This window comes from Rosa chinensis, chromosome 2 (assembly GCF_002994745.2).
Source record: "Rosa chinensis cultivar Old Blush chromosome 2, RchiOBHm-V2, whole genome shotgun sequence".
Classification (NCBI taxonomy): Eukaryota; Viridiplantae; Streptophyta; class Magnoliopsida; order Rosales; family Rosaceae; genus Rosa; species Rosa chinensis.
In genome coordinates, this window is record NC_037089.1 from 61,139,697 (window position 1) to 61,146,897 (window position 7,201).

At 35.2% G+C, this 7,201-nt stretch overlaps 1 long non-coding RNA gene across 1 annotated transcript; it reads left to right on the forward strand.

Annotated features, from left to right (window-relative positions):
- The first annotated feature begins 3,588 nt into the window (after positions 1–3,588).
- On the forward strand, positions 3,589–5,419 carry LOC112189704. Its single transcript, XR_002932050.2, has 3 exons — positions 3,589–4,111; positions 4,677–4,783; positions 5,183–5,419. It is a non-coding gene; the product is annotated as an uncharacterized LOC112189704 (long non-coding RNA).
- Positions 5,420–7,201: the final 1,782 nt, after the last annotated feature.

Genomic DNA, 7,201 nt, shown 5'->3' on the forward strand with positions numbered 1-7,201 from the left:
ACGGGGGAGAGGGGGAGAGCAGAGAGAGAGAGAAACTGTGACTCTGGAGAGAGAGAGAGAGAGAGAGAGAGAGAGAGAGAGAGAGCGATCACAGATCGATGGAATTGGGTCTGTTAGGTAGGAAGGGTAAAATTGTCAAGAAAGAAATAGTTTGGGGATGCAGGTGGCCTTATTTGTACAATAAAATTTAGGTGGTCTTATGGTTAATTAAAGTTTCAAAATGACACTTATGAGTAATTTTCTAAAAAATTTAGTTAAAAGAGGTGAATTACCGTTTGAGTCCAATGAAAGTTTGAAACCCAACTCACCAATTCATCAAAGGAACAGAGTCCATTTAAAAATGAAAAATTTAAGATCCTCGGCATTGTAATGACTTTGGTTTGTTAAGGTGTAAATTGAAGTGTTATATGACTTATATCTAATATAAGAAATTAAAACACCACTCATTACAATACATTTTAAAGTATATTTTTTAAGCAAGCATACAAAAAGTACAAATAATGACCTGATTTGAGAAAAGAAAAAAAAATGTCGGTGGTACACCGTGTGAAGCTTGCTTTTCAAGCTACCACTAAGGAGTTAGGACTCGCTAATGATCACTAGGATTTGAGAAAGAAAAGATGACGTGATATGCTTCTGCCTCATCAACCTGAAACTGACCATGCATTTACCTTGCAAGCATGGGAAAACATGTCCATGAAAGATGGTTTGTTGTACTCCTAGTAGCAGGGGCGGCCCTAAGGATGTGCGGCTGGTGCTGTCGCACAATCGGAGTCCTCTGACTCCCTGAGGCTCGAATTCATATATATTTATACATATACACACGTATGGGTAACTATAGGCCTATAATTTGTCAAAAAAACTATAGGCCTATACCTAATATACTTTTTTGAAGTAACGTATGAGTTGATAAGTTGCTTTATCCTCTTTGTTCCTGTTTGGAATCAAGTAATTGTATGTCTATTATAGATCCATCTTCTTTTTCATTTTTTTTTGGTGGGTCGGGTTTCTTTGGTAAGTCCATTTTCCTTTTTCTTTCTTTTTTTTAGTAGGTCCATCTCCCTTTCCTTTTTATTATTTTTAGGTAGGTTACGGATTTTATTTATTCCTTCTTTTAGTATATTTTTTTAGTAAGTCCACCTTATAAAAGAGAAAAAATTCATGAATTATCTATTGCAAACAAACTGGAAGCTGCGCTTTGCCCTCAGTACAAGGTTCTACTTTTACATGTTTGACGGCTCCTACTATAAAATTTCAATTTGGCCCTGAGAAATGCCTAAAAAAAAAATATATATATATATATATATAACGATTTTTGAAATTTCAAAGAGGAGAGAGATACATAATGAAGTGTGTTATCAACATGAATGTATATAGTCTGGTGTTCAACATTATTTAAAACTTTCTTAATTATTTTGATTACTTATTTGCGGATAATTTTTACATTGTTGAATGATCTTATCATAACATTTTTCTTTATTATATTCATTCATTTTTTTTTTCAAATCATTATGTAATAAACATAGAGTCCCAGTTAAATTTTCTCATTAGGTCTCTAAATTTTCAAAAGCGACCCTACCAAGCGGTGAGAACTTCTAACACACCAAAAACACCTCAGGCAATCAAAGTTCCCTCCCACCAGAAACTCAGAAAGACAAATATCCACATAATGCTTTCCTTCTATCAATGCAAAAGTCGACCTCAATCGGGTCACCGTTGCATCGACGAAAGCCATGAAGTGAAAGAAACAGAGAGAATGCTCGTCCAAAATGTAAAAACCGTGGGCGGCTAGTTTTTGATTCATTTGGAAGTTATAATTGCCATTATGAATCATTTAGATCATGTGTCCAAATAATCCATAATAATGTAGAATAGCTCTTCGTTCTCTGCCGAAGTGGCCATGACTCATGACATGTACATATCTTCCTAATTTCTGTCTAATAACTTTTTTTTTGGTCTGATCTCTGTCAACTTAATATGATCAAACTAATAGTTTCATTTTCGACCAATTTATCAAGCTACCTAATTTCTCTCCATCTCTTTTCATAATCAAACATATCTTTGCCGGAAACGCTATCTGACTTTATATAATTGATGGCCCAAATATGGCGAGGCATGTTCTAATTATAGTTTCCCGCAACCTTTTGAGCTGGATATATGCTATTTTACTCTTTCTGCTTTGATTTTTACAGTTGTTAAATATGTATCATAGCTTTGAATGGTAGAACTGTCTAGCTAATCAATAAACCGAACAGAAAAATAATGTCCCCTATCGAGTACTACACGCTATATAATTATATATACATAAGGTGATAGGCATGCATGTTCTTTGTGAATTAACATCTTTCATTTTATAAAACTATGAGAGAATGTAATATATATTCTCGATTTCAGATATCTAATTAAGTTCGGCCTCTTACATCTTTTAGATACAAGATTGATCTTCTTTGTAAGTTTTTGTTTTATTTTATTGAAAAGAACATTACCTCAGTCAGTTTTCTTAACCAATTCAACATCATTTTTCCACCTAACTGGTTGACTAAACAAAATAAGGGGCAAAACAGGAAGGTTCATCAGGTCTAAATACTTTTTTTTTTTTAGAAGAAGAAAATTCTATTAATAACCAAATAGATTACATAGCATTAGATCCATAGTTACGGGACCGTCAACATGAGTGACTTTCATGAGCCAAAAAGACTTAACCCCTAATCAAATTTTACGCTCATACCCACGAACTACAATGAGTAACCACCAAACATGTACCGATACAGTGAGGTCTAAACACTAAATTTGAAGAGTTGAATAAAAGGTTATACTCATAGTTTTCATACCTCTACATTTGATATTTGACCTTCTACATATTTTGTAACTTTAATAATCCACTTTTACCCCTAGTTAAAAAAAATATTTGAAACTCACCCAACTCACCCTTCCTGTTCCATCGTGATCAGAAAAAACCTTGTTGCTCGACATCAGCCAAGTATGCTGGCAGCGTCAAGCTCTCAAGTCTTCGTACTACGAAGGAGCGGAAAGATTAAACAAGGCGTTGAACTAGTTTCAGCCTTTATTTTTTATTAATCATGAACCAGAAGTTTCATATTGATTGTAAAAGGAAGTGGAGATCTCTAGAGTCTAGGTAAGAGAACTCGTGACTCCATTCTCTGTTTTGATGATTACCGGTCCCCAAGAAGAATAAAGGCCTCACAAGCTAGTCACAACCTAGCTAGTTGCAAAATGTTTGTAGCACAACATTATTGTACTATATATTAAGGCTATGTTTGGGGTGGGGGGGGGGGGGGGGGGGGGGGGGGGCTTTTTAGCTCCCCTGCTTATAAGCACAGGAGGACTATGCGTTTGGTTAGCTGACTTATGCTCAGCTTATTCGAAAAGCCACTGCGGCTTCTCTCGAAAAGGAGAAGCTGCCTGACCCCAGCTTTCAGAAGCCAGAAGCCAGCAGCTACTGTAGCGGTACTTACTGTAGCTAAATGAATGTTTCAAAATGACAGATTCTATCCTCCCTTGGGATATATAGCACAACATTATTGTACTATATATTAAGGCTATGTTTGGGGTGGGGGGGGGGGGGGGGGCTTTTTAGCTCCCCTGCTTATAAGCACAGGAGGACTATGCGTTTGGTTAGCTGACTTATGCTCAGCTTATTCGAAAAGCCACTGCGGCTTCTCTCGAAAAGGAGAAGCTGCCTGACCCCAGCTTTCAGAAGCCAGAAGCCAGCAGCTACTGTAGCGGTACTTACTGTAGCTAAATGAATGTTTCAAAATGACAGATTCTATCCTCCCTTGGGAGAGGCAATTACGGATTGCCATCAAGCCTTCGAGATGAGATCAGAGGCCGCACAGCATTTTCATCTCTATCCCGTCTCCACTCTCCCTCTGACACCGCCGGGCTCTCATCACAGACGCCGCCTCACTCTCCCTCTGACGCCGCCTCCCTCTCCCTCTGACGCCGCCTCAGCCTCTCATCACGAAAACCCCAAGCACAGAGCAATCGAGCCAAACACCATCACATCATGACCTGAACCCACATCCTCCCCCAATTTCAGATCAGGAAGCCAGCTTTTCTTCATCCTCTCTTTACTATAGAACGCATCCTGGTGAGGAAAAGCTAGTTTGTCTCTCTTGATTTTCGATCTCCCAAATCAATTTTTCTTTCAGCTTGGTTGAATAAAATTTCAAAAACCTGTTTGGGTTCTAGTATTCATTTCAATTTCAAGATTATGTGTGTGATTTACAAACTTGGGTTTGATTTCTGGGCAACAAAACGTAGGATTTGGTTGAATTTGTTTTTCAGACTTCATGTGCTTGTGATTTTGTTTGATGGGTTTAATTCCTCTTCTATTGTTTTGGTATTCAAGCTCTTGTATTTAGTATTCAAGCTTTTGGTATGCAAGTTGATGTGGTTTTCGTGTATGATACATTATAATCTTGCATCTCGGGTTTGATTGCTTCTGATAGGAAGTTGGGTAATAACCGAAATTGATCGATCATGGTTAATAACCGAAAATGATCAATTATACCCCTTTTCTTATTTGGTTCTATGGTTGGGTAATAATAATGAGCTTAGTGTTTGCATTTTTCTTCTGAATACATAATCCAAGCTAGACAATTTTTCTTCTATTTGGTGCAAGTATTAATAGTAAATTGTTGATATGCATGTAGGTTTCCCAGCACAGGAAGCTAGCAAGCAGGTAGCAGAAAAAGAGATCAGATCAGAAAAGTGGTGCAGGTCTCATATTATAGCTAGTAAAGGCTTGCAATAAATTGAGGTACTGTTTCTTTAATCCTTGAGGAGATGAATGCTTCTAATATATGTGGTTAATTAGAGAGAGATCGATACTTCTTGATTTGTTAAAGAGTTGTATTATGATATCTTTTTTTGGGTCTGAATAATACTTCATTAAACAAAGCAAAGAGAACAAACATAAGGAACCCAGAAAACATCTTAGCTGTTGTTGGTTTTGAATTTGAATTTGGTTTACCATTGGTTTTGGCATCCTGGTGATTGATTGGAAAGGATCCAAGGTATGGTTTTCAAGGATTTAGTTTGTGATTGTTGATTACATACGTGAAATCCTATACTGTACTTGCCCTCTGCGTTGCTGCATAATCGATGTGCATATGGTGTTGGGTTAATTGATGTCGTGTTTTTTAATTTGGTTATGCAGGTTTTGAGCCCTACAAGGACAGCAAATTAAAGTGGACCTTCCTCTATATTGACATCCATGTTTGTTTTGGTTTGCTGCCAATATCAGCGGATAATGAGACTTGCAAAAAGTGAAGCAGGAGGAGATGTGTTGCTGTGTACTGGTTAATGGGAAGGGTCTGCTCTTGATGAATGCGCGTAATAACGTGAACATTTGATGTGAACTAGAAACTATGATTTATAATAATATAGTCACCATGATTTATAATCATATTGTCCAATATTAATCAAATAGTCACCATGCTTTATAAAAATTCAAAGTTAACAAAAATTAATACGGAGATAATAAAGATTAAAAATAATAACAAGATCATTTGAACAATATTGTTTTATATACAATTAATTAAGCAAAATAATCTCTTATGTCCAATTCGGTCATTCCACAAATAAAAAGCACAAGTCAGTTTGATTTACCAAACACTTTGCCACTGCTTCTGCCACTGACAGCCCTTATAAAAAGCCAGTTTACCAAACACTCAGCAGCTTTGCTTTTCAGCCACTTATTCTCAGAAATAAGCAGAAGCCAGCTTTTTCTCAAGGAACAGCCATACCAAACATAGCCTAAAGCAGGGATTACTGCTGCTGTTACTAATAAGGGTTTAGGAAAAGACCTTTTCTGCCCCTGTTTTGGTAAATTACAACTGCCATTTCTCCTAGGTATAAATCCTGACCGACAAAAGCAGCCTAAACTTTTTTCCTTTCTGTCGCTCTTGCATCCGAACATGACCGTTTTCTAGCGTTTTCGGGCTGGAAAGACAACGTTTGCACTTCATCTGCAGAGTGAGGAGAGAGGAAGAGTTCTGGGTTTGTAATAAAGGGAAAACATCACCGATGGTCACTGAGTTATGACTTATTCGACACTTAACTCACTGTATTTTCAACAATATCACTTAACTCACTCAGTTTTACATCCGTCTTTCACTTAACTCACTGTCGTTAATTCTGCCGTTAAAAGCTATTAAAATTGAGGGTATATTCGTCTAAACACTAAAAAAATGCATTTCTAACTTTTAAAAAAAGACAATTTTTTTTTTCAAATTATATTTAAGTTAAAAAAATCATTTTTTATTAGAAATCTCAGATATTTAAAAAATTGAAAAAAGTCTAATAAATATAAATTGAGGGTATATTTGTCTAAACACCAAAAAAATGCATTCCTAACTTATTTTTTTTTTAAAAGACAATTTTTTTTTCAAATTATATTTAAGTTAAAAAAAATAATTTTTATTAGAAATTTCAGAAATTTAAAAAAATTGAAAAAAAGTCTAACAAATGTAGTTTTTTAAAGTTAAAAATGATTTTTTATGGCTAATAAAGTCTAATAAATGTAGTTTTTTTTTTTATGGCTGGAACTCAATGGGAGTCTTGGTCATCACGTCTTTTTCACTAATAATTAGAAGGGGGGACGGGACATAATACCAAAACCCCATGAATGAAAATGAACAAGTACAACAAAAGCAATATAAAGTATTAAAAATAAGTGTAACTACGATGTGGTTCGATCCTTATGATTGAACTGCTTCCATTTAGTATCATACAATACTGCTCCTAAGTACATAAATTTTAGAAATGATTTTGGTAGCAGATAAAAGCAAAAAAGTTTTTTGTTGTATTCAACTTGATTGGAAAAAGAATCAAAATTTCATATTTTCTGTATGAAAATATGAGTAAAAAACTTCATTGTCGGTGGCATACAAATTTCACATAAATTTTGGGGAAATTTTGGACAAAATTTCAGTATGAATTTTTAAATATATTTTGTGTGTGTAGATATTTCAGAAATTAAGAATTTGCGGAAATGTATGGAAAATTTTGAAAAATTTCGGGAAACTCCTGATATAAATGATATAGAATATGAATTTCTTTTCGGTACTTCCAAATTACATAAATTTCAATGAAAATTTCAGTAGTTTCGGAGAAATTTGAAACCTTGAGCATACATGTATAGTTTTAGGCCTAATTTGGCATAGTGTATAGTATA